Here is a 24,901-nt window from a genome sequence, read left to right as displayed (position 1 = left end):
TAATGAAAATTGATTTTCTTTTTTCTTTTATTATGAATAAAATTATTCAAAGATTTATCTATTTTACTTTTTCATAAAACCACTTGATTAGTTTAATAGTTTTATTTTTATTTTATTAATTTTACTTTCATTTCATAATTTCTAATTGGGTATTTAATTGGGGATTTTTCATTTTTTCTTTCTGTTTTAGTTTTTTGCCCAATTCATTGATCTCTTCATTCCCCATTTTATGTATACAAGCATTTAGAGATAAAAAAAATCTTCTCTAATAATTGCTTTGACTGTAAACCATGAGTTTTGATAAGGTGTCTCCTTATTGTCATTTTCTTGGATGAAATTATTAATTATTTCTATGTTATACTCATTCTTTAAAACTAGTTTTTTAGTTTTGCTGTATCTCTTCATAGCCCTTTATTGCATATCATTTTTATTGTATGTGATCTGAAAAGGAAGCTTTTAATATTCTCCCTTCTACATTTGATTATGAGGTTTTTATTGTACTAATACATGATCAACTTTTGTGTAGGTGCTATGTTCCACAGGAAAAAAAGTTATATTCTTTTCTATACCCTTGCAAATTTCTTTTTTGTCCTAGGTTTTTTTTGCACGGTGAACAGGGTTAAGCGGCTTGCCCAAGGAGACACAGCTAGGTAATTATTAAGTGTCTGACACTGGATTTGAACCCAGGTACTCCTGACTCCAGGGCTGGTGCTTTATCCACTGCACCACCTAGCTGCCCCTTACCCTTGCAAATTTCTCTGAAGATCTATCATATTTAACTTTTCTAACTTTCTATTCAACTCTTTAATTTATTTCTTAATTATTTTATGGTTAGATTAATCTAATTCTGAGAGAGAAAAGTTGAGTTCTCCCATCAGAGTAGTTTTGCTTTCTACATCTTCCTATAACTCATTTTACTTCTCTAAGAATTTAGATGCCATACCACTTGGAACATATATGTTTTGTATTAAAATTATTTCATTGTCATTGGTACCTTTTATGAGGATGTAGTTTACTTCCTCATCTCTTTTAATGAGATCTATTTTGCAATTGCTTTGTCTTCTGCTTTTTTCACTTCAGCTTAAACATAATGTATTCTGCTCCAGCCTTTTACCTATATTCTGTATGTTTCTCTATGCTTTAGATGTGTTTCTTGTAAACAACATATGTAGGATTCTTATTTTTAATCCACAATGATATTCTCTTCTATTTTCAGGGGAATTCATCCCATTCACATTCACAGTTATAATTACTTACTCTTTATTACCCTCTATACTATCTTCCTTCCATTTGTAGTTTTTTCCCCCTCTTTTTACTCTGTCCCTCCTCACCAGTATTTTGCTTCTGAATATGGCCTTCCTTAATTTGACCCCTTCTATCCCACACCCTCAATTTTCTTTCCCCTTTCACTTTTTCCCTACTTTTTGTCTTCCCTTCTATCAGTCCCTCCTTCCTCCCCCCTTCTCCTCCCAACATCTGAAGGGTAAGATAAATTTTTGAACCCAACTGAGTGTATTGTTCAGCTAAATACAATAAGAGTAAGATTCAAACAGTTCTCACCCATTCTCTTCTTTCCCTCTAGTCTAATAGGTTCTTTGTGCCTCTTGATGTGCTGTAATTTATCCCATTATGCCTCCCTCTTCCTCCTGCTTCATTATAATACTTTTTTTAATATATCAAATTTTTAAAATTATTCCCACAAAATCAACTTCTGTGCATGCTTTCATCCTATGTATACTTCTTACAAAAGAGTTCTGATTTGCAAGACTTATGAGATTCTTGCTCTTATGTAAAGATATAACCAGTCGAGTTCTGATCTTTTTATCAGGAAACTTTGAAAGTCAACTTTTTATTACATATTTATCTTTTCTCCCCCAGAAAATGTAGGTTCAATTTTGCCATGTGGCACAAGCTCATTTGCCTTCCAGAATATCATATTCCAGATCCTTCAATCCTTTAATATTGATGCAGCCAGGTCCTGTGTAATCCTGACTGTGACTCCTTGGTATTTGAATTGCTTCTTTCTGGTTGCATACAGGATTTTCTTCTTATACTAATAAATCTGGAATTTGACTATAATATTCCTTGGGAGTTTTTTTTTGTCTTTGGATCCCATTCAGAAGGTGTTTGGTGGATTCTGGCAGTAAACATTTTACCTTCTGATTACAATTTTCCTTGATGATTCCCTGAAAATTGCTATTCAGGTTTGTTTATCATGGCTTTCAGTTAGTCCTGTATATATTTTCCATCAGTTATTTTACCAATGAGGTATTTTATTCTATTTTTTCATTTTTAAAATTTTATTTAACTGATTCTTGGTATCTCATAGCATCATTAGCTTCCACTAGCTCCAGCCTATTCTTCTAGGAGTGATTTTCTTTGCTTAGCTTTGGCATGTTATTTTCATTTTAGTCAATTCTATTTTTAAAGTAGCTGCTATATTTTTCCATTTGCCCAATTATGTTTTGGAAGGAATTATTTTCTTATTGCATCTGCACAATTATATTTTTTAGGTTTTTGCAAGGCAATGGGATTAAGTGGATTGCCCAAGTCCACACAGCTAGGCAATTATTAAGTGTCTCAGGCCAGATTTGAACTCAGGTACTCCCAACTCCATGACTGGTACTCAATCCACTATGCCACCTAGCCGCCCCACAATTATAATTTTAAAAGATTTATTTTATTCTGTCACTTTTTGATGCAAGATTTTAAATTACTATTTCCTTTCCCCCAATTTTTGCATTTGATATTTAAATCCCTTCTGAGCTCTTCCAAGATGTCTTTCTGGACTTCACCAATTCATATTGCCCTCCAAAACTTCTTATATAGTACCCCTTCTTCCCTCCTTTTTTCTGGGATAGTGCTTTTGTTCATCCTTATCTCCAGGGTAGATTTTGCTTTACTCTGACCTTTCTTATTCATTTTGAGATTTGATACTGGGAACTATTTCAAGTTTCTTTTGTTGCAGGAGTGGCAGGCTCACACATCTTTCATGTTGAGAACCCTAGAGGCTTACTTACTGGCCTGCAGACATCAATGTTAGGACAAACAAGGGGTTGCTTAGTGAACCAACAGGTAAGGAAAGGCATACGCACTTTCTGTGAACCATGGGGGCTAATGGTGTCAGCTGCCAATTCCCTTGACCTTTGGGAATGGTGGGAACACCTGGGGCTTTTCCTGATCTATCTGAACTGGAATGCCAAGCCCTTCTGGTTGGGAATGCCAGGGAATTGCCCTCTCAGTTGGGCCATTCAGACCAAAGTCCAGCAATTGAATGGGGTCCTGGCTACTCATACAGAAGCACTCCCCATCCTCCAGCCTGACAGCCAGGCCATTGAATCTGTAAACATTTTCCCTGGAGATCCTACCCACATTAGAAGATCTCAGATTGGTACCCTCTCTGCCATATTGCAGGTGTACTAGGTTTCTATTCTGTGCCCTGGATATACCCACACTCCCTACATGACAGAATTTGCTGGAAAATGTTCCTCTAGGTTCTTATGTGGGTTATGTCACTCCAAAATTCTTTTAAGAGCCTTCATTACTGTGGTTTTCTGAGGGAAATTCAGCAGAGCTTAAGAAAGTTCCTGCCTTCTCTCCATCAGAGAAGACTTGGCCAGAAGACTTAGTTTTGGATATTATAAAGTATAATGACTACATTACTGATTTTCTTTTTTATCTCTTCTTCTTTACTACCTTTCAAAAATTCAGCATATTCTATCAGGGGAAAAGATGGATTTTTCAGGAAAGGGAGGATTTCCAAAATTTCCTGATAAAAAGGCCAGAACCAAACAGAGAATTAGATCTTCAAATATAAGATTCAAGAGATAGATTTTGAAAAGTAACCAGAAAGGTAAAAATACAAACAAACAAATGTTAGTCAAGAATATTAAATTCTGCATAACTCTACAAGAGAAGATAACATTTGTAACATAGAATTGTATTTCTCTTAGGATTGTTAACACGCTGATTTTAGTTGAAGAGATTATACTTAAAATGTATGAATATAGTTGGTTCTTGTCCTTTGTTATTGAAGAAAATCAAAGTGACAGCACTATTTTTGAGAAAAATTAGTTTATTCAATTGTGGTATATAAGACCAGGAAGAGCTCAGAATCCTCTGACACAGTTCCTGCACAAATAGTTCAATGAACAACTGGAGTGAATAGTCTCAACTTTGTATCTCACATTTCCTTTGAGTTACTTTACTTCTTGTTTGCTCAGCACTTTCTCTGATTACTATACTCTGTACTGGAGAGTCCTGTACCAATGTCTCCTATGTCTTACAATCAATTCCAAAGATGTGGAGAGAGACCTTGAGAGTGTCACACTACCTAGAGTAGAGGTTCTATGTGTAATTAAATCAGAAGTGATTTTACTAAGTTTTTAGAGCTCTGCAGTACAATAGGGGTAAAGGGTGGGAACATACTTAGAAGGGTTGGGTATAAAGAAATTAAGAAGTGATCTTCTCTTAAGTCATACTTAGGTAAAGCAAGAGTTTTAGTACTATGGTTAGGGTCCTAAAGGGACTTTAGGATAGTGTGCACCTGATTCTTTGGTTGGGGAAGACTGTAAGGTTATGGTTGGAGTACTATAGAGAGACAGGGATAGAGTATACATGGAGGGACTCGATATTAAAACAGACTTAACTTTGTTAGATGCTTTTGCTATGACTGGAGGAAGTATGCTTGAGGAGAGCAGTCCATGAAATCATTTTAATCCTGAAGATTGTGTGTCCATAGAAGTTACTTGAAAAGGGGATAAGGTATTAAGTGATTATAATTTCATGTGATTCATGATTCTTAAGAAGTGTATTTCTAATGAGACAGAAGAGGGGAGGGTACAAGTGATTAGGAGTCAATGCTGCTTATCAATCAAGCAATAAATCAATTAATCAACCTCTGAGAATAGTACTTCCATCAGGTCAGATAAAAGTATATTTTGACAAAGGGGGTGTAAGTACAAGACAGGTAAAAAAAATAAAAAGTGGGGAGCAATTTCGAATTATACCCAAAGGTGCAATAAAAATATGCATACCCTTTGATCCAGGAATACCTCTACTGGGTCTATACCCTGAAGAGATCATGAAAAAGGGTATAAGACATCAGTTGTACAAATGTATTCTAACATCTCTGATGGTAGTGGCAAAGAATTGGAAATTGAGGGGATTCCAATCAATTGAGAAATGGCTGAACAAAGATCAAAACTGATTATTTTCAATTTTTAAAGTTGTCTTATGTTTTATGTAATTTTGCTGTCTTTAATATTGTCTTTATTTTGGAGCTGTTTCATCTCTCACAATGCATTCAGTTTTGATCTATTCATATCATGGATGCAAATGTAAAGACTATATCAGATTGCCTTCTGTAGGAAGGAGTGGGAGAGGGAAAGGAGTGAGGGAGAAAAGAATTGTAAAACTCAAAACTTTGCCAAAAAATGATTGGTAGAAACTCCCATTGAATGTACTTGGAAAACATATAAAATATTTATACAATGAAAAAAACAATAAAACAACAAAGGAAAGACTATAGTAGGATAAAGCTAGGCATTAATGGATAGTTAACACGAGGTGAAGAAGTACAAATACCTATTATACTAGAGAGAAAGAAGGCAGGGTGTGAACACTAAGCAAATCAGACTCAAAAGATTTGTCCCAGAGAGGGAGTAACACAAACTCTCAATTGGGATTAAAAAAGTACCTGAGTTTAAATCCAGCTTCAGATACCTAATTACCTAGCTGTGTGACCTTGGGCAGGTCACTTAACCCCATTGCCTTGCCAAAAAAAATAGTGATCCAGTTTGCAAAAGTGAATGAAAATCTGGCTACTTAGCATAAGTTTGGTCTTCCTCTAACTGAGAAAACAATCTGAGTTTGTCTATGGGAAGAAACCCTATTAAAAATCTGTGGGGAGAAGAAGGTCATAAGCAAAATGGCCTTATTTAGAGAGAGAATTAAAGATATGGATTGAAGAGCAAAGGACAATTGAAGTTCCTGTGTTCACAAAGATGACTTAGCAGGAGCTCAGAAGAATTGCTGATGAAAAGGAAGTGACTTGAATTTAAAATAGGCAAAATTAAATGTCAATTGACCAATAGACGTCAGGAAATGATAAAACTATCAAAGAGTCATTGTCTATAAGTTTTTTTTAATAAAACAAAGAAGATGGAACAAAACAGAAAATCTAAATATCAAAAATATGAAAAAGTATGATTGAAAATTAAAGATCTGTCATGTCTGCAAATAAGTTAAGGGATGACAACTTTTCATAAACCTTTCTTTTGTTCTAGGCTTGCTGTTTCTAATTTTACAGCATTGGTTTTTTTATTTTTTACTATTGTTATTCTTTTTGTTTAGCATGTTATTGATTTTATGCATCCTTTCTTGATTCTTTTTACTCTTCACAAATTCAGATAAACCTTTTCATCTTTCTTTAGATAAATATACATAGTTTCATATAACTGAGTATATTAAATTTGCTACAATGATTTTTAACTACTTCATAACTAATTAATATTTATTTTGATTCTAGATTTTTTAAACCTTGAAATGTGCTGCTCAGATTTAGTAGGCATCTAATTCAATGCTTATTTTATAGTGAAGAAATGCAGTTCAGAGGATATAAATTCTTCAATGCTGACAGGAAGATTGAGTATCTGAGGCGAGATTTGAACCATCTACCTGATTCTAACTTGAACAACCCAAGAAGTAAGTCCAACAATGTCTTATGCATACATGTTGTTCATGTAGACTCATTAATTCAGTCATGTCTGACTGTTTGTAAACTCAACAATCTTAGAATTCTATTCACCAGTTGCCAAAATTGCCCCAAGCTCATGGTCATTGCTTTCATGACACTCCCTATTTATCTTATCCATTGCTGTCTCCTTCACTTTTTATCTTTAATCTTTCCCAAAATAGCAGCCTTCTCCATGAGTCCTATTTTCTCATTTTTCATTCATAGTCTTGAAGATTTAACTTTGATATTCATACTTCCAAAGAATTGTCAATTAATTTCTTTAAGTATTGACTGATATTCTCTCCTTATAGTCTCAGAGATTATCAAAATTCTTGCCCAGAATCACAATTTGACAGTGTCAAATCTGTGGCACTAATTTTTTTTAAATCCAACTTACAGGACAGCAAGGTGGTACAGTGAATAGAGCACTGGCCCTGGAGTCAGGAGGACCTAAGTTCAAATGCAACATCAGACATTTACTAATTACTTAGCCGTATGGCATTGAGCAAGTAAGTCACTTAAGCCCATTGCCTTGCAAAAACCTAAAAAAAAATCCAACTTACAACCATTCAGTACTACTGGGGGAAAAAAAGGGGAAAAAAGCTTTATACCATATAATATTTTCTAGTTCTGCTTACATATAAATTGTCCTCTTATCCATGTTTGATAGGCAATATGTTCTATGTTCTTCAAATTTTCTTGTAATATCTCTCTTTACCTCTGCCATGTTTCCATTTTGACCTTTTCTTGGTGACTGGTAGTAGATATTGTTCTATGCCCAATTTCTGCCACACTGCTTTTCAACTTTGTCAATATTTTTTACAAAATAATCATTTCTTATCCCCAAAATTTAAGTTATAAGACTTGTCAAATTCTAGGTTATTATAGTCATTTGCTTCTGTAGATTGCATGTTTACTCTGTTCCACTGCTCTACTTTTCTGTTTTATAACACCAGATAGATTTGATAATTACTGTCTTATAATGTAGGCTAAGGTTTGGTATTGGTAAACTTTCTTCTTTTACAGTTTTCATCAATTTCTTTGACATTCTTGACTTTTTGTTCTTTCAGATGAATTTAGTGCTTATTTTTTTCTAATTCAATTATATATAAATATATATATATGTATATATATATATATATATATATATATATATATATAATATGTAACTTAATTGGAACTGCACTGAATATAAAGCAGTTTAAGTACAGATTCCATTTTTATTATATTGGCCCTGCCTAGCCAAGTATAATATTTATCTAATTATTTAGATCTGATATTATTGCATGAAAAGTTGTTTTTTATAATTTTGTTCATATAGACTTGAACAAAAGAATGAGAACAAAATGAATAGAACAAAGAGAACATGACATGAAATAAAAGCTATTTTAAGAACTTGGGTTTGTCTTGGCAGTTGGACTCACAAGTATTTTATATTATCCAAACTTATTTAAATTGAAGTTCCTCTCCTTCTTACATCTGGGTTTTGCTAAAATTACACAGGAATGCTAATGATCTATATGGGGTTTATTTATGTTTGGCAGCTTTGCTGAGGATATTACTTATTTCAACAAGATTTTTGAGCTGATTCTCTAGGGTTCTCTTATTATGTCATCATATTGACCAATGGGAATAATTTTATTTCCTTATTGCTTTGACTAATTCCTTTAATTTTTTTTCTTTCTTCATAGCTATAGCTAGGATCTATTGAACATTATTGAATATTAGTAATGATTAGTAGTGTTTATCAGCATCCTTGCTTAACTCCTGATGATAAAGGAAAGACTTCTTGTTTATTCTAAAACCAGATAATGTTTGCTAATGAATTTAGATAAATTCTACTCTTGCATCTATGTTTAGTATAGTTATACATGTCTATAATAGAGTGCTTTCTGACAGAGAGAGGATGGAGGGAAGAGAGGGAGGAAGAAAAAGGCAAAACTTAAAACCTAGCAAAAATAATTTTTAGATAAGCAATGCTTATCATTTTAAGGAAATATCCATTTATTCCTATTCTTTCTAGAATTTTTATTAGAAATGAGTTTTATTTTGTCAAAGACTTTTTCTCTATCTATTAAGACAATATATGATTTTTTTTATTATTTATATGGTCAAATTTGCTGATAGTTTTCCTACACATAGTACCAGCCTTCCATTCCTATACACATCCCACCTTGTCATTATCTTTGTGGTATATTGTGATAATTTGCTTGCTAGACTTTTTTTGAATTATTGTATTCATATCCATGAAGTAAATTTTTCTATAGTATTCTCTCTCTGTTTTTTCTCTTTCTGGTTTAGGTGCAGCATCATCTTTATGTCATAATGAAATTAGGTATGACAACCTTTTTTTAAATAATTTAGTATTGGAATTAATTATACTTTAAATATTTGGAAGAATTCACTTGCAAATCAAAAGGGTCCTGTGAATTTGATGCATTATTTTGACTTTGTTTAACTTTGTCACCATCTTGACTCCATACTCCAAACATCCTATGCTCCCTAACATTTCAATCTCAATTACTCTTCACCAAAAATGTAATGACAACTAAATAAGGATGAAAGTTGACCACAAGATATTAACCAAACTTAAAATGACATGTTTTAAATTGATAATGTGATAGAATCTAAGGATATTGCAATGATAGTCAGATATTATGGCATGTTTTCATGAAATATTCTGATTGGTGAGTAACTGTGAACTCATCCAAATTAGGATATTCAGTCTTTCTTGATCCAGGCTCCATGTCTCATCCAGTCATCCAGTAAGAAACCAAAGCTTCTTCTCACTATCTTGCCACATACCCAGTTATATCTTCTTCCTTTTACTCTCAGAATAATAAAGTCAATATTTCATTTCTATTGAAAGATCTTGACAATCTGCTATCTTTTGCCTCAAGTTTACTCTGAATATTAGACTAAAACACCCTTAAAATGTGATTTTCATTTATTAAAATATGTAATTTCCATAAAAGCATGTTCTGAATCCCTTTTATATTAATGTCTCTATTGTCTAGCATTATGCCTGGAGCACAGTAAACAATAATAAACAAATGCTCTGTCATTTATTCACTCATTCATTCGCCCATCCATTCTTTCATTTGGTATGATGGATTAAAAATTAATTTAGCAAATAATCTCCCAGGAATAGAGTAAAATCTGTACTAGTTGAGGGAGCACACATTTCAATGAGATTCCCATATGGACAAAAGTAAACTTCTGAATACTTTCTGGAAGATAATAAATGTGAATAAAAAATTAAAATTAAAACAAGCACTAGATTGAATTTTATGTCTATTTCTTTATACAGTATTTTTAAAATGACAAATGGTTCTTTTGTTAAACATGGATTGAGGAATAAAAACTTCAAGAAGAATAAGAAAAAAGATTTTAATAGTTTAATTCTACTGTTTAATGATGGATTCTGCTATGTCTTCATTAACAAAGTTGCAATTTTTATTACATTTTACTTTTTTACATTTATCTTATAACATATGAAATACTTTATACACATATCAAGAGGGACAGACACATACTTTGAAAAATGGTAGTATCACATCACCAAGAGACAAAGAGTACATCTTCAAAAGGGACATTGATAGTTGTCCTTATGTGAAACATTCTGCTTGCTCATTCAAGAACAGGTTCTCTTAAAAAATGAGACTCCTGGCATAGTTTAAACTGTACCTTTGTTTTAAAACTTTCACAGATATCAAGACAAATGGGAAATATATTTTCACATGTCTTTCCCCAGGCTTGGAATGTTCTACCTCTTCAACTTAGGTTCATGATTTCCCTGACTTCTTTAAAGTTAAAAGCACACGTATGGAAAGAATATCTTCCTCATTTCATTTAGTAATGTCACTTTCCTTCTGGTGTCATCATTGTTTTATTCTGTATTTAACTCATTTGTACATAATTGATAACATACTTTCAACCTATTAATTGTGAGCTTCTAGAAGGCAGAAACCATTTTGGGCCTTTTTTATCTCTATTTTACCAAATTACCTTGCATTTAGTAAAGATTGAGGCAATGAGTATTGATTAATTAGAATGTCATAGCTACAAAGAAGAAAAATGAGAAACAACAGCAATAATAAAACTAACAAAACTGCATTCAAAATGATATCAAAAGCCTTGCAGTTAAGTTTTCTTTGTCCTTTCTCTTCTTCAATAAGTCTGCCTCCCTCAATGACCTCAGTAATAGAAGCAATAACCCTGCAGCAGAGCCCCTGATCTCAATGCAGCGTTTCAATGTTTTCGCTTTGCACTGGATAGGCAGGAATTTTTCATTTCATACACCATTTGCAGCAAGCAGCAGTGATTTCACAGGAGCCACTAGACTTTGAAAAGGTAATGATAAAGAAAAACATTTGTTTTTGTTGTCTTGGAAAGGTTTAAAGGTAGGCATATTGGTTGCACACTAGGTTGGAAGAACTACTGAAAGATCCCTTTTTATCCCTCTTCGCTCTTTTTTGACAGCACAGTTGTTTCATGTTGGGGAATTTTTAAAAATGTATAAAATAATAAAAGTGAAAAAAGCAGGATAGGGATAAATATTTTTAAATCATAAGTGGATTATATTAGAGCTAATTTTAATAATTTTTCATATGGTTTCATGGTCATTCTTAACAAGTGTTTCTTGTATTTGGAGACAGTGGAATTTTGTTTTAAAAAGGGAGAAGTGTTACTCTAGTTATATAAACTGTATATCTAAAATATAATATTCTTTATTTTTGTCTCCTTTTTGAATTTCATGCACATAAGAATTGTCAGGAGATGTCAAGAAAGATTAAAAAAAGATCCAAGCAACCAAATTCCGTTTTTAAAAATAGATACATATATAGAAAATTGAAGTGAGAGGATCCAACAGAGATAGCTATAACAGTATGATAAACATCTGTAAAACCTGTCAGTAGTGAGTGGCACACCTCAAAATGAATGGTAATAGGAGACCTAAGGGCAATAAACGTATGTGTTCTTTTCAAAGTTACATGAGGGAAGAAACACAGTCACTATTTAGGTTGGATAAAATTATCATTAACAACCTTGAAAAGGATAAATTCATTCTTTACAAGAATTTTCTAGGAAGAAGAATGAACTCTGCACTGGAAATCAGTTCAGAGCCCAATAAGTTAATTAGTGATAAGAAAGCAACTATTTGGTCTACATGAATATCAATTGTCACAGTATGAATGTATTATGAGTTATTGAAAAAAGTAGAAAATGTGATTCCTGAGCTACTCTCCATAATATTTGAAGGACCATAGGAAATAGAAAAAAATTATAGGACTAAGAAAGACAAATATTATGCTATGAAAAGAAGGAATAGGAAGAACAGTGAGAGAAGGAAGAAAAGAAGAAGAAAAAGAAGGAAAATGACAAGATGAATAAAAACAAGAACATAAAAATAGAGGATAAGAATGAGAAGAAAACAAAAACAAGTGATAATGATGGTGATGATTAGGATAATGAGGGTGATGATGGGGATGGTAACAATAGATTCTTTAATTTACTGGCAAGTTCAGCTTCAATTCTTGGGAAGATATATGCATAATTAATGGAATTATTACTAAACACTTAGAAAAGGAAGCAATGATTATAAGAACCAGCATAGCTAAATAGGACATAGATTGGGTTGGATTAAGTTCATTACTTTTATTTTTGAACATTTAGTAAACTAGTTCATAACAAGAATGATCTAGATATTACTTGAAATTGTTTTAATAGACCATTTGATAAATTACCATATACTCTTTTTGAGAAGATAGAAAGATCAGGACTAGATAATAATAATATGATTAAACTAGATAAATTTGATAATATAAATCTTATTGAACTCAAAAGATGCTTCTGAATTCTGTGAATGTAGCAGGAAGTCTCCAGTGGTATAGCAGAGATGTGGTACTTTTCCTCCCATGGCTTAAATAAAAACATAGATGAAAGGTTATCAAGTTGTCAAATGATACAAAGTTTTAAGGGTTACATAACAACCTAGGTAACGGTCAGGATAAAAAAAATCACACTTTTTAGAACATTAGATCACATCTAATGTGGGGAGGAATTCAACAAGAATAAATGTAAGGTTATACATTTGTATTTCAAAAATATACTTGGAAAGAATAAATTTGAAGAAGCATGGGAGTTTTAGTGTAATTTAAACTTAAATATGAACCAACATTATGATGAGGATGCCAAAAATCAATGTAATCTTGTAGTGCATTGAGAGGCATAGGTTCCAGGAATAAAATGAGCATCTCTCTGGGCTCTGCTTTAGTAAGACTACATATGGAAATATTTTCTGAATTCTGGGTATCAATTAAGTAGAGATTTATTAGCAAGAGAATATTCAGTAAATGGAATCAGGATGATGAAAAGTCTAAGAACATTCCCCATAAGAGTAATTAAAGGAACTAAAGCTATTTAACCTGAAGAAGAAAAATTTTAGGGTAAATTATTTTTAAAAATAGTTATCTTTAAGTAAAGGAATGGCAATTTCATGACAGAGGTATTTGAATCATTTTCGTTGGCCCCAGGAAGCAAGGAAAACCAGGATTAGTGCATAGAAGTTACAAAGAAATACATGTAGGCTTATTGTTTAGAAAGAAGAAAAGGCAAAAAATAATAAAACAGCTTCCTAATAAGCACAGTTACCCACAATTGTAATGTTTATTTCTATTTACATTGAATTTTTCTCCTTTGGAGATCTTGAAGCACAAGTTAGGTTAGTTAAATGATTTGTTGGTCAGATCATTACTTTTTTTGGCATGTTATTTTAAAAATTCCCTTTAGATATTGATTTGACCAGATCACAACAAAAGAACCTTCTATCTCTAAATTTGATAACTGGTTTTGTGTAATGTTTGTTCAACAGGAGTCAGAGAATAACATAAACTTAGTTACTATCATCATTCTTTCACTTCCTTCTTACAGCTTTTCAATTTTACTTAAGAGTTCTTAAAAACCCAGTTGTTATTTATCATCCATGTTTTCCTTTACCATCAATAGTCTTTGCACTAACATTGTGCATTTATATCCATTATCATTACTGAGCCTATCCATCCATTCAATGTCAGTATAATTGTTTGTGGCTACATTTATAGAAGGTGACTCAATTTATTGTGGCAATAGTAACTTGGAATTTGGAACTACATTAATAAGTAAATGAGCAAATGAGCAGAAGAAATGAACTAAGTGATGATGTGAATTGATAATTAAGTTAGGCAAATTTTATTTAGATTCAGTTCAATTAAAATTAATAATACTCTAGTGTGTTGAAGGGCCTATATTAAGCTCTTAGAATATAAAGGTTTTTAAAATTTATTTATTATAATGAAGCCTTACATCTCTATGCTATCAGAAGACAAAGCACTGATAAGTAAGTATCAACTATACTTGAAGTAATATAGAAGCACTTTCAAGAGGGAGAAAGCTTTAAAGACCAAGGGGAAGGGATAAGAGAAGTCTGTTAGAAGGAGCTGCACCTGAATTGTCTTTAAAGGAACCTAGAGAGTCTATGAAACTTGTCCCAGTAATGGTTGAGGTGGATCCTACTGTTAGACTAAACTAAAATGTTTTATGCATATGGTCTTGCACACACTTGGGTGTATAATACATATATGCATGGTGTAGCAAATATATTGGTGGAATTGTTTGCATGTAAATACATATATATGATAAATGCATACCATGGGATATATCATATCATATCATATCATATGACATGACATGGCATGACATGACATTAATATAATATAATATAATATAATATAATATAATATAATATAATATAATATAATATAATATAATATATATAACATAACATAACATAACATAACATAACATAACATAATATAATATAACATAACATAACATAATATAATATAATATAATATAATATAACAACATAACATAACATAACATAATATATTATAATATATTATAATATAATATAATATAATATAATATAATATAATATAATATAATATAATATAATATAATATAATATAATATAAATGATGGCATATAACATATATATATATTCATGTATACACATACATATCCATGTTCATTTGAACTATGTTTCTAGTCAAGCAAAGTCTCTAGTCTAATACATATATATGATAAATGCATACCATGGGATATATCATATCATATCATATCATATGACATGACATGACATGGCATGGCATGATGACATTAATATAATATAATATAATATAATATAATATAATATAATATAATGTAATGTAATATAATGTAATGTAATATAATGTAAATGATGGCATATAACATATATATATATATATATATATATATTCATGTATACACATACATATCCATGTTCATTTGAACTATGTTTCTAGTCAAGCAAAGTCTCTAGTCTAAAGCATTATTAACTTAATGTTTGAAAGTATGAATTAGATATGTCCTTGTTCCATTTTTGATATTTTGAACATCTTAAAGACTGAATATTAAATCAATTGTCAAGGGGGTGATCCGATTCAAAAATTAATATAATGGCAATAAATTACATTACTCAACAATAAGCCTAAATTATTCTTAAAATTGTCATGGTAATATAACTAAACCTGTCACAGAAATATAATTCATAGAATTCCATACTTGTGAAAATAAAGTTATTTTTATATATTTTTATAATATTTTAGATATCCAAAAATTGAAATTTAAGATTGTTTTTCAGTGAGAGAAATTCAGTAAACATTTAAGCATTTATTAAGTGTTTACTATATTCTAGGCATTATTTGAAATGCTGGGGAAACAAAGACAAAATTTAAAAAAAAAATTAACTCGACTTCAATGAATTACATTCCTTTATAAACATGTATTCTGATAGAACTATCAAACTTATTCAAGGCACATAAGAAGACAGATCCCTATGTAATGTCAAGTGACTTCTGTATCACTATTTCCAGGTGCAAGGAGATCTGAATGCAAATTTGGAGTTTGATTGATATTCTGATCAAAATTAAAAGGCAAATTATAATTCATTTGTTTTTAAATTAAATTAATAGAGAAACAAACAAAACTGTCATAATACAGAAATCCCGGGTAGCAATTCATTTTGATTCAATACATAATACTTCAAAGATCACCCCTAAATGAATTGACCTAATGCAAATGGTATTTTCCCTGACAGAGGTTGAGATACATAAAGATTTTAAAAACCATTTTCTCTGTTTTTAGTATCATTTTCAGACTGCTTTTAATTGTAATAACAGTAACCTTTTTCTATTTTATCATTAAGTGACAAATGTATCCTAAAAATAAAAATGATATTTCTCAAATGTCTAATTAGGTGTTGAAGCATATCTCAAATTGGGCTAAGTGCTTAGGTGGCAGCTTTTCCTAGAAGGAAAAGAATGAAGGTGCAAATGGAACTAAAGTGAAAAGTAGTGAGGGGAAATGCCAAGACAGAGGAAATCACTCCTTATGAAAGGAAAGGTTTTAGAAGAGGAGTCTTGAATCTAAGGGGTTATCATACTCAGTTTTCCATCTCCTTTCCTCTTAATTTCCATTCCAATAATACCAGGAGTGGAAAACCAGATCATTCCAAGAATAAGTAAGTTTATTATTTTAGATATTCTTAAGCTTCTCTAATGAAATTGTAAGGGAAAAATCCTCTCCTTTTTATTTTCCATTTTAAACTTAAGTACAAAATAAGAAAAGGGAGAAAAAGCAATAACAACACATTTCCATGTGCCCAGAAAAATGAGATGATTCAAAACATAAAAGCAATAAATTTCTATTTCAAAAAAGTCTATATAATAAATACTGCATATTGTATTCAAAATTGTCCATAGTTTCCTTGATTCTTTTAAGGTTTTTTTCTTTTGTTCTCTGCTGTGTATTTTTTGCTTTATCCTCCCACTGTACTCCAGAAGGCTATAACTAAGTGTGGACATATATCATACAGATATATACACACATTCATACATAAAAATAAATATACATGCAAACATTTATATATGCATTTACACTTCATATATAGACATATCTACATGTACACATATATTCCAACACGTGTGTGTATATTCATGTAGACACACATGTACATGCACATGCATATGATATTGTACTATGCTTATTTATACTTACCTTCTGTTTCTCTGAAGTTGGATAGCATCTTCCTTCTTGAATCCAAGTCTTTCCATAATTTTCTAAGTCTGCTAACTCAACATTTCCTCCACCAACTACAGTGATATTTCTACCTTGTATTATCTAGTTATTTTATATAATAAATAATAATATTAATATTGCTGACATATGGTATAGTTTCCTTGTTTTTCTGTTTTGATTATATCTATTTTAGGTGTAACTTTAAAGAAGATCATGATTACTACCCCTGTTTGTTTTACATCACAAATTCTTCTGAACTTTATTTTAAGTCTGTATCTCTCAATAACATTTCCTGAAAGCAACTAACCCCCCACTTCTCTGCTTTACTTTTCCCTTTTTGACATCCTTGACATCCTATTCCCTAATCTATTCTCCTCTAACAATCCCTTCCCTATATACCTTTCTATAACTGCCTTATCTTATTCCCTCAATATAGCTCAGTACCCTCTCTATCCCCTTTCCCTCATTTGTTTTGAATTGAAGACTTATACCCTTCTAGATTAATATGTATTGTTTCCTATTTTACCCATTCCCATTGAGAATAGGTTTCCTGAGTTACCAACCCTCATTCCCAATTTTATATCATCTAATCCCCATCTTCTCATGCCTTATTTGTATGAGACAATTGTGCTTTTTATTTTTCATCCATCATTTTTTAAATTGAATCACTCCATACTATTCCAATCTACCCAATTATTCATAACCATCTTAGACATGTGGTTTATATTTCCTTGCATCAATAGCAAACTATTTGGCCTTATTGTCTTTGATGCCAATCTTATAATTTTCTTGGGTATTACATGTCAAATTTTCTATTAATTAAGGGGTTTTTTGCTAAAAAAAATTCCCAAACTCTGTCAATTCATTGAATGTCCATTTTTTATTCAGAATTACGCTTAGCTTTTCAAGGGATGATATTTTTGACTGCAACCTCAGTTACCTTAAACTTAGATATATAGTATCCAAAGACCTGCAGTCTTTTAATTTAACTGCTTCTAGGTCTTATATAGTTCCAATAGGGACTCTGCATTATTTGAATTTTTTTCTTCTTGTTTATATTTTCTCTTTTGTGTATTGAGCTTCTTTTTTGATCATAGCTTTCAGGTATTGCAATTATTCTTATGTTTTCTCTTCTTGATCTGTTCTCCAAATTGTTTTTCTTTTGAGATGTTTCACATATGTTTCAATATTTTCTTTCTTTATATTTTGTTTTATTATTTCTTGTTCTCTTACAGAGTGTGTTCCAAAAGACTAGTACCTTGGTGTGAGGACTGCTGAATCCTCTTCCACCTTTGATGTCCACCTGAGCCACTTAACCCTCACCTGTGGCTCCAAGTAGCTGTAGCATGTATAGCAACCACACCCAGTTGAAACCTTGCAGGAGGTGGGCTAAACCAGGTTAAGAGTAACCAAGGGAGTCTCACATTCATCAATGAATAGTGGGGAGTGTCTAGTTCAAGCATGTGAAGTCTTCATTGATGGAGTGGAAGGAGGAGAACAATTCATTCCAATGGTTATGTAGCCAGCTGAAACAGGTGTTGTCGAGCGCTTAAAGGTTGGTTAGACATTGAAGAAGCCAAAGTCATCTACTGCATCTAGAGCTATCAACAGTTGTCTTGACTCTGTCTTATTATGCTAGATATTGATGACTTTGGAAGAGAGAGTGAGGTAGTTAATTTTGTGAAACTCTTCCTCACTTAAATCCAATTTAAGCACACAACAAAAGACATCACTCATAACCCAGGTGTTCATATGGACTATTTGCATCCAATCTGTAGAGCATTCCAAGCCTGGATTAGTCTGATCAACCAACCACAGTTGGACAGACTGTAATTTGCCTCAATAGTAGTGATATCATTTTGATCTTTTTCAATAACATATGACAAGAACTAAGTATAACTTCACTGACTTTCCCTTGACTAATTCTAATTTCAAGGAGTCATTTTCTTCCTTAAGATCATGGATCTCCTTTTCCAGTGAGATGGTTTTCTTTTCATAATCATCTTGTTTTTCCTGGATTGTTCTGATTTTACAAAATTCCTCAATCTCTCTTATTTGATTTTTAAAGTTGTTTTTGAGATCTATGACTTCTTTTGGGGAAGAAAACTATTTGATGCTTCTCTCTGGAGCAGGAGAAATGTTTCTTTTCTTTCTCTTTTGTTCTATCCTTTTTTCTGTATTTTTTGCCTTGTTTTCTCTCTCTTTCTCTTTATTTCTTTTTCCTTCTTTTCTTCCTTCTTTCCTTCCTTCCTTCCTCCCTTCCTTCCTTCCTTCCTCCCTCCCTCCTTCCCACTTTCCCTCCTTCCTTCCCTCCTTGATTATTTATTTCTCTTTCTCTCTCTCTCTTTCATTCTTTCTTTCTTCCTTCCTTCCTTTTTCTTTCTTTCTTTCTTTCTTTCTTTCTTTCTTTCTTTCTTTCTTTCTTTCTTTCTTTCTTTCTTTCCTTCCTTCCTTCAGTATCTTTCTCTGATGAAGAAGCTTGGCCTTCTCTATTCTATTGGCAATTATCTATGATTGTGGGTTCTTTCTCCTTTATCTGTTAATTTTTTTAAGATTTTCATTTTTAAAAATTTTTTAGCATTTTGTTGCTTTGACCTCATGTCCTTTCTACTCTGTATTTCTCTCCCTCTTCAAGTCACATCCTTCAGCACACTGTGCTACAAATGAATTTATTCCCTAAGTATAGCTATAGTCTTCAGTTCTCCCCTCTGGTCTGGAACCAAGACCAAGAATTAAATTCTTTTTTAAGTGCACAGACAGCAATGTCCCAACCCACTGTTTCTGCACTTACCTGGTATTCACTGTTTCTTTCTTGCCCAAGACTGAGTCTCAGCAACACAGATGAACCTGGTGCTCCTTATCAGCAGAAGCTCCCACAATATTCTCTTGCTCAGATATCTGATTCCCTACACTGTCCCAGATGTAAAAATTTCTATGGCGAGGATGAGATTAGTTCTCAATCCAGCTGTCACCAGAGCTCATGCTTGCCTGGAGGCATTTAACTTTACTAGGGCAAATCTCTCTCCACATATCTTTCTTTAGATATTCTGGGTGGTCCTTGAAGGACCAGTCTATCCCAACTCTTGTTTATTTTTAGTCATTTTATATTCAGCCAAAGGGAATATTTTCTTATTTGTGAAGGAAATTTGGAGAGTTTGAAATTTTATAATCTACTTTGTCTTCTTCCCAGAATCCTCTCATTCCTTCTCTTCTTATATAAAGAAGTAGAAAACTAATGAGATATTGTGGAAGTTCCTTCTGCTAAAGCAGACATGCATCTTTCTCCTTATCATCTCTCCCCACATTGTTTTACTTCAAATTTCTTTAATGAAATGCTGTAAGTTCACTACTGGAAAGACAAAAGTAAAAAAAGGGAACTGATAGCTTAAAATCCCACTGCTATTATGACTACTAGCACTACCATCCCTACTATCACTACTACTACTGTTGCTGCTGCTGCTGCTGGTGCTACTATTACTATTACATTTACAACAACAACAACTACTACTACTAATACTACTATTACTACTACTACTATTCCTACAACTAGTATTCATATAGAGTTTGCTATGAATCAAACACTGTGCTTCATTATCTCTTTTGTTCCTCATAATAACCCAAGAAGGCAGATCTAAAGATTTCAGATCCAACACCCTTTCCAATGAATCTAATATGACTATGACAATAGTTAATTTATTATAAAATTATTAAATTTTTCATTGTCACACAGATATGAAAAATGATACAAAATTTCTTTTGTTGTGATTTAACAGGTGAATATTTGTTATCCATGAAGAAGAGACTGATGTCATAAACTGGTCTGACTGACAAAATCATATTCATTACAATGAAGTGATTTGTTTCAGTTCATAGATATCATTTACATGCTATTTCAGTGAATCTCAATCCCTTCCTAGTGTAGATAACAACCAATCCAAATTCCAATCTGTGTTGATCTTGCTTTTACCTTTTCATAAATCCTCCACACAATATTCAACCAATAAGTTTAGACAAGTTTTCCTCAGATTATCTTAATATTTTGATAATAACAATGGAGATCTTAGGTTGTGCAGCCTTCCTTTTTGTATTTTGTCAAATCTCTTTCCAGCCATAAATATTACCTTTGATGTCATTTATGACATTTGCAACAGGGAAATCATTGTTGGTGATATGCTACAGGTTACCCAGGGATCTTATTATCATCTCTTAGATTTCTTGCAATTTATTTACTTTGGCAATCGAGAAATCTATTAATTGTAGCCATCTAGAATCACTGGGAGTGATGGAATCATCACTGGAAAATTAATATTTAAGATATTTTTGTATTTAATTGTATTAGGGATATGCTAATATGAACATTAAAATGAAAATGCAATGCCTTTCTGCTAGAAATAATCAAATGATCCATATTGTTGTCCAGATTAATTGTTAAAAGTGGCTTATCATCGAATTAAATATTCTGTACTACTTGATTTATGAAAATCTTATTTACAGCAAATCCCTCAAATGCCTTCTTGGGAAAAAAAGGCTGCTTTGACAATTCCTATGTACATCTTTTTTTTTTTTAGGTTTTTGCAAGGCAAACAGGGTTAAGTGGCTTGCCCAAGGCCACACAGCTAGGTAATTATTAATTGTCTGAGACCGGATTTGAATCCAGGTACTCCTGACTCCATGGCCAGTGCTTTATCCACTATGCCACCTAGCCTCCCCTCTTATGTACATCTTAAACTGCTCATCATCTCCAACAAAATGTCTGAATGTGGGCATTATAGAAATAAATATTTAACTGTAGTATATTTTCTAAGGGGCAACTAAGTGGCACAAATGGATATGGATCTTGATTCTTCCAGATCCACCTTTATGATTTCAAGTCTGGACTCAGACACTTACTAGCAATATGACCCTGGACAAGTATATTAATACTGTTTGCCTCAGTTTCCTCATCTGTCAAATGAACTGGAGAAAGAAATTAAAATCCATTCCATTATCTTTGCCAAGAAAGCTTCAAATAAGTTGAGTCAGACACAAGTGAAATGACTTAGCAATATCAAATATTTTCTATAGATAAAATGTTTTTAGAAATTGATGATGCTAGAAAATAAAGGGAGAATTTTTTCTTTGTTTTTGCCATAGAACTCAACAGAAGTGAAGAAAGGGAAAGGAAAATAACTTATGAGCCATATTTGCTCAAGAAGATGTAGGTACTTCTGATTCCTTCTGTATGACTGAGCTGTATCATTTAATATCCTTGTGCCTTAGGAAATTCTTTAGAATTTATTTATAAGACTATGGAGGAAGGAGAAGTGTATCTGTAATCAGAGGATTGAACTTGAATCATAATTTTGTCATTTGCTACATATTTGACCTAAGTATATCTCTTAATCTCTCCAGTCCTTATTAACTTCAAATATCAAATGAGATGGTTGCATAAAATTGTTTCCAAAATCCATTCCTGCTCACAAACACCAATCTTTTGTGTGATCCACTAATTGATCTATGTCACACTTAATGTGGTATTCCACACAATGATAAAAATCAAAGATTCTTTTAATTTAGTTATCTTTGTTACTCAGTCATCATAAGAGAATAAGAGTATTTTAGGTAAAGCAAAAAATTTCTAGTTTTGTTTTTGTTTTTCTATTTGGGGGACAACCCATAGCACAGGTAGAAGTTTCCTCACCATCACTTAATATTTATTTTCTCTGTAATTACATGAGTCTGTGGCTTCTTCAAAAGTTGAAATTCATTGATGTAAAATTCTCACCTTTAGACAAGACCCTAAGCACTGTTAACTGGCTTTGAAATTCTACTGTCAGCACTCAGTAAATAACTATTGAAATAAAAGAAAAAAAATTGATTCTGAATTCTCAAATTACATACATGTTCATAATTTAGCCTTTTACTCCTTTAACAAAGATTGATTGAACATCTTCTATGGGCAATACTCATTTGTAAATACTCAAGAGATAACAAAAAGAAATAAGAAACCATCTGTCCCATCAAGTAACTAACAATTTGGAAGGTGACAAGTCATACACGGATCTCTATGATACAAGTTAGCATAATGTAAGTGCAGGAGTAAAACGTGCTATGGCATAAATACAAGAAAAGATGGAATACAATTGGTTTTTCCTTTGTGACTTCTTTTTTCCTCAAGTAGAAAAAGGAAAGACCTTTCAATGTCATTCAAAAGAAAATATATTTCTTTCATTTTTCTTATTTGTTGCAATGTGATTAAAGCTTAGAAAAAATGAAATATGTGATTTTATCATGATTTTATGTGAGGTTTTCCTTATAGTTTCTGATATTAACATTATATGCATGTTAAATCCCAGTTAATATACTTCCCATACTGCATGCAATACTGTCACTTCAGTTTTTGATCAAAGTGTGCACTTGAACTCTATCTACATAGTATTTAGATCTTATTTATTCTTGTTGGAATCACTTGTTAATCTGACTAATATAAAGTAACAATTCAAAATGTATACTTCAGGATAAAAGTTGGTCAAGTGTATTCTAATTTTAATTTTCTTCTAGTTCATATGTATGCCTTTTATCTATAAAGAAAACTTCTAGAGCAGGATCTCTAATGTATCATCTTAGATACCTGTGTGGGATCTTGATGGGCTAATTGCCCACTTTGAATTCACACAGATAATACATGTAAGAAGGTATTCTTTCAACCTAAGTTTTCATGATTGCAATGGTGACCCTATAATGATTATGCAATACTGCTTCCTGTTTTAAAATATAATCAATTAGCTATTATTTTTTCATAGATAAGAAAAGAAGCAACCAAATAGAGGGAGAGAAAAAAGGAATAAGTAGAATACAATAACAAAGAAATGTTGGAGATCCCTAGGGTGAAATTATGTTAAAATCTTACCCATCTTTTTTAAATAAAAAAAAATGTCTGAAAATCTTTGCAACAGAGCACCATAACCTTAGAGCTGGAAAGCACAAGAAAATATTTTTGAAGCTCATGAAAACAAGATAAGTTTTACAGTATTCAATATTCTGGGTACAAATGATGACTCATTAGGCAGAAAAAATATTACTGCCCATTAAAGAATTAGCTTTCATACAAATGGAAATGTTGATTAGGACTCCTTAGAGCAACTGGGTTCTAAAATTATAAAAATTAATGAATGTATGAAATATTTAATTTCACACATAAATATCTGTAAAGAAAATGTATTGCTTCAGACAATAAAAGCCACCTTGTGAACATGTATAGAATAAAATAGAAAACACCTGCTGAAGTGTAGTTATTTTGGAGTTGACACTCATTCACTTTTCTTATTATGATCACATTATTTCCTTGCAATCAATTTGGATAGAAAGTCTTTCACATAAAATTGCATCTTGTGGAAAGTGAAGAAAGAATGAGGAAATATAGATTCAGTGCTTATTGGTTACAGGTAATAATCATAGGTTGTTTTGACCTTAGAAATCTTCTAGTCAGATCATATCATTATATAATTGAAGAAACAAATACTCACTCTAAAATTTAAAGTGATTTGCCCAAGGTTTCAAAACAGAACTGCTATTTAAACGCAATTTTCAAATTTGAAATTTAGTGCTCTTTGGACTATACTTCACAGATGATGTGGATCATAATGCACTTATCTCCAAAGTCTAACTTTCCGAGTTAATTTAGAAGCATAAGAATAACATTAGGAGCATCTAAGCCTCTGGCATAGCATTGTCAGGGATCACCTCAACTTTTTATGGTTGTGTCAAGTCAAGATTCTGTGTTTTGAAATAACTTTAAAATATATAAACTAGTGAAAGTTTCCAACCTGCCAACTCTATTTCAAAGTGTTAGAAATGCCTTCCAGTGCTAGGAAGATGAGCACAGGTCCTGACAAGTTTAAAGCCTTATATGTACTAAGTGGAGATAAACATGCCTGTCACCAAGGTGAGGTGAAGATTCATTAGTGACAGACTGAAGGAATCCCTGAAGCTTAAGGATTCCCACCTGACAGCTTCACCCCTCTTTTCTACATAGAGAACTGGTTT

The 24,901-nt window shown here is 32.1% G+C and overlaps 1 pseudogene; it reads left to right on the top strand.

Moving 5' to 3' along the window:
• Positions 1 to 3,117: 3,117 nt before the first annotated feature.
• The window catches only part of LOC141519236 (phosphoglycerate kinase 1-like), a 39,966-nt pseudogene continuing 18,182 nt past the window's right edge, over positions 3,118 to 24,901 (top strand).

Source organism: Macrotis lagotis, chromosome 3 (assembly GCF_037893015.1).
Source record: "Macrotis lagotis isolate mMagLag1 chromosome 3, bilby.v1.9.chrom.fasta, whole genome shotgun sequence".
Lineage (NCBI taxonomy): Eukaryota > Metazoa > Chordata > Mammalia > Peramelemorphia > Peramelidae > Macrotis > Macrotis lagotis.
Note: the sequence above shows the minus strand (reverse complement) of the source record. Positions and strands in the feature narration are given on the sequence as shown.